Source organism: Antechinus flavipes, chromosome 4 (assembly GCF_016432865.1).
Source record: "Antechinus flavipes isolate AdamAnt ecotype Samford, QLD, Australia chromosome 4, AdamAnt_v2, whole genome shotgun sequence".
NCBI classification, from domain to species: domain Eukaryota; kingdom Metazoa; phylum Chordata; class Mammalia; order Dasyuromorphia; family Dasyuridae; genus Antechinus; species Antechinus flavipes.
The window spans coordinates 394,619,160-394,631,237 of NC_067401.1; positions in this window are offsets into that span (position 1 = coordinate 394,619,160).

A 12,078-nucleotide genomic window follows, 5' to 3' on the forward strand; every position below is an offset into this window, starting at 1 on the left:
ATGACCTGGATAAGATCCAGCAAAGAAGACAGAGAAGAAAATTTCAATAGGAGAACAGAATAGAATTAGTGGCAAAAGCTAGAAAAAGGAGGGTCATTGACAATGCCAAAAACTATAAAAAAGTTCAGAAGTATAAAAATAGTGAAAAGTTCATTTTATTTGGCAATCATATCTGTAGTAATTTTGAAGGCAAATTTATTTGAATGATGAAATCAGAAACTAGATTTTAGCATTAAGAAGACAGTGATTGAAAAGGAAATGGAGGCCCTTATTTTAACAACCTTCTCAAGTATTTTAGCCAAAAAAAAAGAGAGGGAAATAAGGAATGATAAGTTTTTGAATGTGGGGGAGACACAGAAGGGAGAAGAAATATAGGTTGACAGCTTTTTGAGTGTGGTGGAGACAGCCACATTTCTAGGCAATAAAAAAGCAATCATTAATCAAGGAGACATATTCATGTATTCACAGAGGTTTACAGATTCAAAGATAAGTGAGAGAGGGAATTATAGAAGGGTGAATCTGTTAGAGAAGATGATGTAAAATTGAATCTTTGTCCATGTAGATATGCATTCCTTTGCAAAGGAACCCTCCTTTGATTTATGTCTACATGTAAGAGAGATGGAGATTGTTATAAAAAGGCATCTGAATAGTAAGAGATGAGGAGAAAAATGAGCCTTTCTCATAATACTCTCAAATTTTTCAATAAAATAAGAAGTAAGCTTTGTAGTTGAGACACTGTGAAAAGTTTGAGAAGGAATTAAAAATTTGGGAAAAGTCTCTGTAATGAATGAGATGGAGATTCAATTAGGGAGGTCTAAAAGAATTGCTTTACCCCAATGAAGGTTCAGTTTAGATTATATAACATAAACTTGTAATAGGTCCAATTTATAGAATTTCTGATTTTTTTTTCTAGCTTAGTCCAATAGCTAATGAATAGGAGTGAAGGCAATAGATAAAGTCATGCATGATTGAGGCCTGATAAGAAAGATTAGTAGTTAAATAAAGGATAAAGGAGTTAAAAAGTCGTATCTTTTTGAAAAGTTTTTGAACAGGTGAACAAATTTTATGAAAGAGTCAAGATGGGGAATGGAAGAATTTAGCCTGGAAGGGTGATGATTTAGCAGAGAAGTGAGGGGTAGTGAGATTGAAAGTTTATTGAAAAAAAATATATATAAGGTAAATAGTTTGGCAATAAAAGCCATTGATATCAAGGTTCCTTTCCATTTTTCTGTGATTTTACACTCCTTCATCAACTCTACAATTCCTCTCCACTAGGGTACTCTTTGTGCTTTACATCTAATATTTATCTCCTAACTGTATTTGCACTAGGTTTACAATGTTATGGGGAGGACTTGATCCCTGCCATACAATGCTCTACTTCTAAGATTATGTTTCAGTTACAGTAAGTTCATTTTATAATCCCAGCAGTAACATTGCTGAATCAAAGGGTATGTACAGTTTGATAATATTTTTGGAATAATTCCAGATTGCTCTCCAGAATGTTTGGATTCATTCACAACTCCACCAAAAATGCATCAGGTTCCCAGTTTTTCCACATCCCCTCCAACATTAATCATTATTTTTTCCTGTCATCTTAGCCAATCTGACAGGTGTGAAGTGGTATCTCAAGAGTTGTCTTAATTTGCATTTCTCTAATCAATAGTGATTTGGAACACTATCATATGAGTGGAAATGTTTTCAATTTCATCCTCTGAAAATTGCCTGTTCATATTCTTTGACCATTTATCAATTGGAGAATGACTTGATTTCTTATAAAGCAGAGTCAATTCTCTATATATTTTGGAAATGAGGCCTTTATCAGAACCTTTAACTGTAAAAATATTTTCCTAGTTTATTGCTTCCCTTCCAATCGTGTTTGCATTAATTTTATTTGTGCAAAGGCTTTCTAATTTGATATAATCAAATTTTTCTATTTTATGGTCAATAATGATCTCTAGTTCTTTGGTCACAGATTCCTTCCTCCTCCATAAGTCTGAGAGGTAAACTACTCTATGTTCCTCTAATTTATTTATAATCTTGTTCTTTTTACTTAAATCATAGACCCATTTTGATCTTATCTTGGTGTACGGTGTTAATTGTGGGTCCTTGCCTAATTTCTGCCATACTAATTTCCAGTTTTCCCAGCACTTTTTGTCAAATAATGAATTCTTATCTCAGAAGTTGGGATGTTTGGGTTTGTCAAACACTACATTGCTATAGTTATTGACTATTTTGTCCTGTGAACCTAACCTATTCCACTGATCAATTAATCAATTTCTTAGCCAATACCAAATGGTTTTGGTGACTGGTGCTTTATAATGTAGTTTTAGATCAGGTATAGCTAGGCCACTTTTATTTGATTTTTTTTTTCTTTAATTCCCTTGAAATTCTCAACTTTTTGTTCTTCCATATGAATTTTGTTGTTATTTTTCTAGTTCATTAAAATAGTTTCTTGGGAGTCTGATTGGTATAGCACTAAATAAATATATTAGTTTAGGGAGAATTGTCTTCTTTATTATATTTGCTCGATCTATTCAAGAGCACTTAATATTGTTTCCAATTATTTAAATCTGACTTTATTTGTTTGGAAAGTGTTTTGTAATTTTGCTCATATAATTTCTGACTTTCCTTTAGTAAATAGATTCCCAAATATTTTATGCTATCAACAGTTATTTTGAATGGAATTTCTCTTTGTATCTCTTGCTGTTGGATTTTGTTGGTGATATATTATATTATGTCTATTGTCAAAGTTCTCTTTTACTTTTTTACTTTTTTTTTTTTATGTTAAGGTCTACTTTTAGGGCAAAGGAGATTTTTCAAGCTTCCTCTACAAGAAGCAGCTTTTTCTATAAGCTGCCATGGCTGTGTTGGGTCAGTGCTGACTCATTCCCAGTGCTGGGTGGGCATGGCCAGGTGCCATGAGATTCTGGTGTTTCGAGGTTCACTATTGACCTTTTGTTTTTGTATTGGATGTTTTCTAATTTCTCTCCTTATCTACTGGCTTGCAGCCAAGGCAAAGAGGCCAACACTGCTGTAGATTCCTGTACATTCTTCTCCCAGATTCTCTGTGATGTGGAGTCTGCACAACTCACACAGTCTGCCCTACTCCAGAATTCTGTTCTGTCTGTGCTGGCATGTGTCCTCAGCTGCTTGTGCTTGGCTGCCTTCCTCCCATTTTTTATTGAAATAGACCTTTGCTGGCGATCTTCTGTGATAATTTGTTGCACTCCTGTAAAGTCCAGACTAGGTCTCTGGAGGACCTCAGGATCAGTCCCAGTCCTTGGTCTTAGTGGAGGACTAGTGGAGTGAAGGAGGCAGGAGGGCCACTTGGTTGTTAAAAAGATGGAGTCTGGAATCTGGTTTCTTCTCTTGTGTCTGTGGCTGAGAGCTGTGGCTGAGAAAGCTATGGCTCAGAGAGCATTCTGAGTCTGAGACCCCCTTTAACTACTCCAGTACGATTACAGTCACTACCTCACACTGAGCATGCACAACCAAACTGAACATGGTAATTGTAGAATATTACATCACCATATTACCCTAAATATATGTCAACTAGATTGATTACATCATTACTTTACATTAAGTATGTGCTTAAAGAATAATCATCTCACATTGAGTAGTACTTAACTGTAAATGCCCCGCTGTTCTAGATTTAAGTACAGAGTTCTTGCCCTCTATACACTCCCAATATTATAAATTCTGCAAGTCCAGAGCTAATTCAGAGGCTGGATTTGCTAATTAGTCTGAGGGTTGTAGGAGAAGGTCAGAAAGAACTGTGTTTTGTCTCTGCCATTTTATCTCCACCCCTGAAAGTCCTATTTAAGAAAATCTTATCTCTCGTTGCTATTCTTTGGAATTCTGCATTCAGTTGGATATTTATCTTTTTCACTTTGACCTTTTGCTTTCCTTCTTTTCTCAGCTATTTATAATTCTTCATCAGATAGTCATTTTTCTTTCTTGCTCTTCTTTTTCTTTGGAATGCTTTGCTTTTTTGTTACTGTTTCCTTTAAAATATTGTGAACCTTTGTCCATAATTCTTCAGGCACATCTACCAACTCTATCTCGACAAAGGAATTCTTTTCTCTGTTCCTCAGTTTCTTATTGTGACACATAGAAATAGAAAAATCTCCCTGGGTATTATGCAGGATTAGAGAATTTGGTAATTAATAGGAAAAACTATTTTGGAAAAAGTAGGTTCAAGTCATTACAAGGTATTTCATGAAATATTAATAAAGAACAGAAAAAAAGAATACAGATTCTAAATGTGACTATTCCTTATCTAGATACTGTTTTAGGTGATTAGGTAATCTGTCTAAGTATTTTATGATTTATTCATTTCCTCTAGGGGGTCCATATTTTCTTAAATAAAATGTATGATATTAATTGCAAACAGCTACTAATTACAATCAGTTCATGTATATTTATAGCACATGATGAATAAGATTAATATCATAAGAGAGATGATTAGACTTCATCAGATCATTAGATTTAGAAGCAGAAGAATTTGTAAAAATATTAATATCTCTAATTTTATGTCATCATTATTGTTTATATTGTTCATTCTTGACCTCTCAGAGAGCCTTTCTTTATAACAAAAAAGGAATCCTCCCCTAAAAAAAATCAGTCAAACAATACATCCTAATGTCTGCAAAGAAGGGACAGAAGTTCATTTCAAATACCTTCTTCATTGCCACCAAGGACTTAGATAGAATCTAACTAGTAGGTTGATTCCTGTGGCCATACTTCTTTATGCTGGCAAGGGATCTGAGAGACATGATTCTCTTGGAGAAATTTCATATCACTTAGAGAGAACACTTCCTTCTTTTCTGGGATAGAGAGAAAATTCTTTCTTTCTGTCTAATCTAATTCTCTAGTATTATCTGCCTACAGGAATAATTTACAGTATATTGCTTCAGTTCCTTTCAACAAATGGCCTCTAGTGAACTTTCTAACATGTGGAGAGGACAACAACCTGGGTTATAATCCCTAGTTATATTAAAAATTTATCTGAATTTATTCAATAATGACTATGAAGCTACTACTTGGTCATACTTTACTATCTCAGTCATACTGAACCTCTGAATGTCATTGTTCAAATCCCATAGTCAAATCTTCACTGTGTGCTCCAGTATTTCCATCCACACAAAAAGGCCTTCCCTTGAAATGTCTTACTGTAAGTGTCATACCCACATCTTCCACTGTGGAAGTGAAACTTGCTGTATAGCTTACAAATTTGCTTTCATACTTGTTCAGTGATGTCCAACTCTTCCTGATGCCATTTAGGATTTCCTTTGTTTTTGTTTGCCATTTCCTTCTCTAGCACATTTTAAAGTTGTAGAAACTGAATTATAAATGACTTTCTGGAGATCACATACCTAGTAAGCTTCTGAGGCCAGATTTGAATTTAGCAAGCTGAGCCTTCCTGATTGCACCACCTTTCTGCCCCTAAATCTTTTCTATTCCAGCTCTTTCAACTTCTAATTCTCATTTAGATCTGGATTCCTCCTCATTTCTCACCTGGCTAATCTAATTTAGGATTTCTCTGACTGGTATCTCCATCATGTCAGGATGAATACATTCTCCTTCTCCTTTGCCTACTCTGTTTCTCAGCCTCTTTTGTTGTGTGGTCTTCCCTCAATTGATGGTAAGCTCCTCAGAAGCAAAGACTTTCTATCTGTATTCTTTCTTGGTTGAAACTCCAAGAGACGATGAGATCTCACCCAGTTTAAGCTGATTAACTGAAACTTCATCAATATCATGCTGCTAACTCAGCTTTGGATCCACAGCACCTACCAACTCTCTCAGGCACCTTTCTTAAAAGTCAGCAATTTAGACTTTTAGCTAACTCTTTAGTTTCCATTTTCAGCTCTTCTGGGTATGAGCTCCACATAACTTCCTCCTGCCTCTCCTCCTCATCTCCTCTCCTCCCCCCCCAAACTTTTCAGTTTCCTTTTGTCCTTTGTTTACCCATTAGAATACAAATTGCTTAAGGGAAAATCTATCCTTATTTTTCTCATTTGTACTCCTAGTACTTATTATAATACCTGCATTGAAAGTTATTGATTGATGACACAACTTTCCAGTCTGCTTTTTGACCACTGGTTAAACTTTGACCCATTCCCTTGACTCATAGTAAACTCTCCACCTTTGAGAGTCATTCAATTCATTTCTAAAATCAAATCAAAATTAGAGTAACTATTTACACTGATCTCCAGGAGTCTGTTTTCTGATTCTTGGTCTTTTTGCTTTAATACATTCCTTGATACTAAAAAACTTTTACAAGTGAGGAAAATGAGTCCCAAAAATGTTTTGTCTAGATAGTCTTTTTTTAAAAAAAAATTGATTTCTATATTCACTTTTCCACTCATCTGCTGGTAGATTAATTTTTTAAATGTAATTTCTTATGGGTAGAAAGAAATATGCAAAGTTTTGGCCACATGATTACATCTTAATGTTGTAATTAAATGTCTTGATTATCTAATTATAGGACAAGTCTGTGCTTAATTGCACATGCTAAAAAAAAAAAAAAAGAATCACGTTCCCATCTTGAAGTCCTGCTACTAATCAAACTCTCCTCCTTGTTGCTGTTCCCTCCTCATTGCTATGACTACAATTCATAGCATGTTTCTTTGTATAGTCATTTAATATTAAATATTAAGGTTTGCATTTTCTTTGAGGAGATCCTGGCACTCAAATCTAATTTCCTTATTGCAACAATAAGAAATAAAGAATTTTTTTTTTGCCTATAACAAATGTAAGTTCTTTGATTTAATTTTATTTTTCAGAGTTGACAGTTGTTTTGGTAATCTCTATGAGCTCTTTGGTATGTTTTTCAGAATGAACTTAAGTGGTTGCATAAGCTTTGTGATGCTTTGGTCATTTATTTTCAGAGTTGACAATAATTTTTATTGGGCCCTCACTGATGTAAAGCACTCCTTTTAGACTTCCTTAAATGACTATCTATCTCACTTACCACAGAGTTTTTTTCCAGACTTTTTCTTTCTCTTCACTGCTCTCATACCCTCCCCCTTTTTCTTTACTCTGAATTGAGAATTTATATCATATTTTACTGAAAAAATTGAGGTCATTTGCAGAAAGATACCTCTTCTCTCCACTCTGCTGCACATCTCATACCTTTTATATATCTCTACCAATCTCTTAATTCTTATCCCTTTTGTGTATCAAGAAAAATCAACTGACCCTTCTTAAAAGGCAAATATATCTACATGCACAAATGAGATCATCCCATCTAATCTTTTCTAGCAGATTGTTCCTCTTTAATTTCTTTCTCTGGGAAGTGAATAAGCCTTTATATAGTGCCTACCACATGCCAGGCACTTGTTAAATATTATCTCATTTGATCCTTATAATAACTCTATGAGGTAGGTGATGTTATTATCCCCATTTTATCTTTCTAATTAAAATCCATGAGTCATCCTTTAATTTAACTGCAACTTCCTTTTTGTTTTCCTTCAGTAATGACCATTGGATTGGAATAAAAATTGAATGACAGAAGTAGTAATCACCTCCACATAGGTCCACAAACTATTTAGAACAGGATGTTCAAATATGGTTGATGAAAAGATTTACAAATAGCAAATCTCACATAACTGGAGCATTGAGGTCCTGAAGTACTTTTCACTCAACAAATAAAAAAAATAAATAAATATCATCAATTTTTTAATTTGTGGATCAAAAATTGGTGTCATTCTACATAATTTTTTTTTTGTATGCTATTACCTGCCATTACATTGTGAGCTCTTTTTGGGTGGAGAGTATTTTTGCTTTTCTTTGAATGATTGGGATTTAGCACAGTAGCTGGCTTGTAGAAGGTCCTTAATAAAAAGTTTATTTATTTTAAGTTTATTCTAGAGACTTGAAAATGACTGAACATGTATGCAGCCATAAAATGAGCCTGCATAGAGGCTTCTTTCCTTTAATATACTAAATCAATAGCAATGGCAAAAGTTCTCAAGAGGTATACAAGATAAATCCTGGTGAAAAATCTGTGATGATTTGTCTGTATTATTCCTAAAAAATTCCCAGAAAAACTAAGAAAGATCTCTGGGGAAGGCAAGCCTAAGCTATAGCAGGAATTAGTATTCAGAAAACAATGAGAATATGGTGATTTTCAGAAGTCCCCTCTTCTCTTTACAATCATAATACACACTTTCCTCACTGTAGAGAATAGAGCTGCACTGTGTGTGTGTGTGTGAGTGTGTGTATGAGAAAGAGAGAGAGAGAGAGAGACAGAGACAGAGACAGAGACAGAGACAAAGACAGAGGGACTTCAGCCTTATATAAAAGCTACACTTTGGAAGATAAAAAGGAAATTATAAAATGTCAAATGAAACAATACATTGAATATTTTTTTCCTCTCATAGTTTAATGGTAAAGGTCCTAGTATGCTTTATGTACTTTGAATTTTCCTTTAAGACTTTCATGATTCTTCATTCTTTACATAATGTTTCTTATAGTCTTGATATTGCCATGATTTTTTTTTTTTTTCAGGAACGCAACATCAACCATGTTTTCTTATTTCTATTGAGTCCCATTTTGGCAGTTACAATAATTATATGTTACTGAATCCAGGGACATCAGCCAGAAAAATAGAAAAGGAAAAAAAATATAGTAATATTTCAGTTCACTAACCAATTTCTTTATGAACAATTGCAGTAACAAAATCACTCTCTGCTCCCCAGATTCCCAGAATGTAATATAAATGAGTAAAAAGAATGGATTAAAAAAGAAACAATAAGAAAAACTTAAAATACAAAATTAGTGAAGCATCTTGCACAATTATTATTTTTAATTTTTTTCATAAAGCATATTTTTGTTCTAAATTGAATTTGTGTTATAGACCTTTAATTTTTACTCTTGCTAAAGAGTAAATTCTTTTTCATGACATTCCACTATACCCAATAACTCAAAATTATTAAGGTATGGAAAGTCATTTATTGAAACGATCAGGATTCCTCCCCCCCCCCTTTCTCTCTCTCACTCATTCTCTTTATCTTTCACTCTTTCTCTTTATCTCCAAACAAGCAGGCATATACACAAAACACATATGGATATGTGTGCAGACACATGTATGGGAATACACATATTTGTATGCATTGGGTGTTTGTTTATAATAAACATATTCATATGTTCATATACACATATATACATATACAATTATATTAATTTTTACCAAATAAAAGGAATTCTGGGGCCATCCATGAATAGAAGTCTATTTATATTAGCTTCTAAATGTAGACCCATGTGTTACATCAGCTTAAAAAAAAAAAAGGATTCCAATATAGAATTTCATGTTAATCTGTTCGTCTCTTTCTCCTTTCCAGAAATTAACAAAGGAATATTTATTATTATTATTATTATCATTATTGAGATAGGGATATAAAACACAAGTATATATATAATAATTTCATATATACATACATGTATATATGCATTTGCATATGTGTGCATCATGTATATATGTGTGTGTGTGTGTAAATATATATAGTACACATCATCCTATGAGTATAGGGCAATATGACTCAATGAACAGAGATCTGGCCTCAGAATCAAGAAAATCTACTTTCAAATTACATCTCTGAAACATACTGGTTAGGGAATTCTAGATAAATCACTTAATTCCTCATTGTCCTAGGAAGCTTTGAATTTCAGAGAAATTACCTAAAATAATTAAATCACAAATGTGTGTTGGGTACTTTTATGTTTACACAATTATGTACAAAGCTTAAATTTAAGTATACAATATTTATGTATAACACAATGAATGTATTCATATACACATGTACTTGCACACATGCATATACACAAATATATATACAAATATATAAACAATATATACAAGCATACATAATAACTATATCACGAAATTCAGTTGGAAAGGGAAATTTAAATTATTCAGAATATTCAAGTTATCTATTTGGATAATGTTAGAAGAATTAGAACATGATTTTTCTTTTTCGACAGATCAAAAAAACAATTAATTAATTAATTAATTAATATTGACATAGTATAGGCCCATTTTATTTTTCAGTTTTAAATTTGTACGTAATATATATATATGTATATATATACATATATATGTATATATATATACACACATACACACACACATGCATACAAACACGCATCCTTTGACTGGCAATATTGACAGTAATATTCATTTAAAATTATCTTTTCCCCATCATAACTAAGTCATTATAGGAGAGAATGAAAAAAAATAATACTCTTCTCCTTATTTTGAATCAAGGGATCATAGGGGTTTTTATAGCTAGAAGACAACTCAGAGGCCATTTAGTACAACAGTCTCATTTTACAGGAGATGAAATTGAGTTCCAGACAAGCTGAGTACCTGTCACTTTTGAAATATTATTTAGAAATCTGTGTGGACAAATACATGATATATGTGAAAGAATCTTTAGCTACTTTCAGAAACTCCAGGAAAAAAGTGTCTTTTTTATTTGAAATTCTATGTTGATTAAACTAACAAAATGGACCAATGGTATGAATGATTTCAAAAAATATTTTTTATTTATAAGATTTTATCAAGTTAAAATAAAATCTTAGGCTACTCATGAGTAGAAAAAAACCCATTAGTATTAGCTTTCAACAATGGATTCCCCCAAAATTATTTATTAATAGTTTTATATAAACTTGGAAGTTAATTTCCAGTAAAATACCCCAGGGATTCGTTACTTGGCTTCACACAGTTTTTACCAGTGGGGTAGATAAACACATAGGCACTATATTTATAAAACATGAAGATAATAAAATGCTCACAGAAACAGCTAACTCCCTGTGTAGCAGTCAGGATTCTGAAAGATTGGATATAACATCAAGCTATATAAAAATAGATTAATTTAATGAGGATAAACATGAACTTTGATTTGGATTAGTTAAAAAAAAACAAAGAAATGCACAAGTACAAAGTGATGGAAAAATTGATAGAAAGTCATTTAAAAGAAAAAAAAGTGAGGACTTTAGGAGAGTACAGTGTCAATACAGGTCCATAGATGAATATGACAGACAACAAATTTGAAGCAATCTTAACTATATCTAGACAATGAATGGTGTCCAGCCCTTAGGAAGCTATAGATTTGCAGTACTCTACCCTGGAAAGATTACATCTGGAATTTTATATTGAATCTGAACACCATGTTTAATTAAGGATTTTACCAAATTGAAAAATGTTCATAGACAGAAACCAAGATGATGAAGTGATTCAATTTTATGCCCTATGTAAATCAGTTGAAGAATTGGGGTTGTTTGACATGGGAATGAAAAGATTTACTAGAGACATGGTAATAGTCTTCAAGCACATGGAAATATATAAAGTGAGAAATATGTTAGACTTATTTTGTTTGACTTCAAAGAGTAGAACTAGGAGTGATGGATGGAAGTTGGAAAAAAAAGAATAATGGGAATTTGAAATAGGCACATTTTTTTTTGAGTACTTGCTAAAATTATTTTTTAAAAATGAGTTAATTGCCTTTCAAAGTGGTTGACTTTATTTTATTAGTTGTTCTTAAAGAAAGGCTCAGTGACCATGTTTGTGACCTTTAAAGGATGTTTTTAATCACACAAGAATCAGACTAAATAGACTCAAGGTTTTTTTTTTTTCTTTTTTTTTTTTCTTTCTGATTTTGAGGTTTGGAAATACAATCATTCCCATGATTGTAAGGGAACAAAAGGATCAATTACTTGACCATAGCTCACAAAACAAAATATTTACATCCAAGGATTCTGGTAAACAACCCTATTTCTTCTTTCTAATTTCTAAAATTACAGAGAATTGTCTCAAATTTATAAGAATACAAGCCATTCTCCAGTTAATAAATTTGGTCAAAGGGCATGAACAATTTTCAGATGAATAAATTAAAGTCATTTCTAATAATAAAAAATGCTCTAAATCCCTATTGATCAGAGAAATGCAAATTAAGGGAACTCAAAGTTATCACTTCACACCTCTCAGATTCGCTAAAATGATAGGAAAAGATAATAATACATGTTGGAGGAGATGTGAGAAACCTGGAACACTAATGCATTGTTGTTGGAATTGTG